This window comes from Crocodylus porosus, unplaced genomic scaffold, assembly GCF_001723895.1.
Source record: "Crocodylus porosus isolate Cpor-Errol unplaced genomic scaffold, CroPor_comp1, whole genome shotgun sequence".
Lineage (NCBI taxonomy): Eukaryota > Metazoa > Chordata > Crocodylia > Crocodylidae > Crocodylus > Crocodylus porosus.
In genome coordinates this window covers 24,524,243-24,524,878 of record NW_017728886.1, presented here as the reverse complement: position 1 = coordinate 24,524,878, position 636 = coordinate 24,524,243, and positions in this window count along the sequence as shown.

Below are 636 nucleotides of genomic sequence, written 5' to 3'. Positions count from 1 at the left end.
CGGCAATAAGAGAGGCAGAGGAGCCGCCGCTTGCCGAGCCCCGGCCCCTCCCCCTGCCCGCCCTCCTCCTCCTCCCCCGGCTCCTCCTCGCCCCTCGAGGCGCGGGCAGCCGGGCAGGATCAGCCCGCGGCTGCCCCGGGGCGAGGGGCAGGCGGGAGCCGGGGCATGGCCGGGGCCCTCCAGCGCCCCCCTGCAGCGTCTGCGGGGAGACTCCCCCGCTCCTGCCCGCCGCCTCCTTCTGCCGCCCCGCTGCCAGGGCTCGGCTCGTCTCCTCGTCCCGTCCCGTCTTCGAAGTCCTCCTTCCCCAGCCCGGGTGTCTTCTCGCCCCTTACCACAACCTCTCCTGCCCCCTCCATGCCAAGGGGCCGCCTGTGCCTTCTGGGGCAGGGAATGCCCAGCTCCAGATACTTAGCACGCAGATCACTGCATCCCTCTGCCCCCAGCACCAGCGCACAGGCGCTGGCTGGCGAACAGTGGGACAGGCTCGGGATTACAGGGGACTTCGCGTCTTTCTTTCCTTTCTGTCCAGCTGCCATCCCTGCTCTGCCCGACTGGCCTGCCTTGAAGGCTTCCCCATTGGAGCCCCTTAGGCAGGGCACATGCAGCTCCTGGATTCAACGGGACTACCTTTATTGT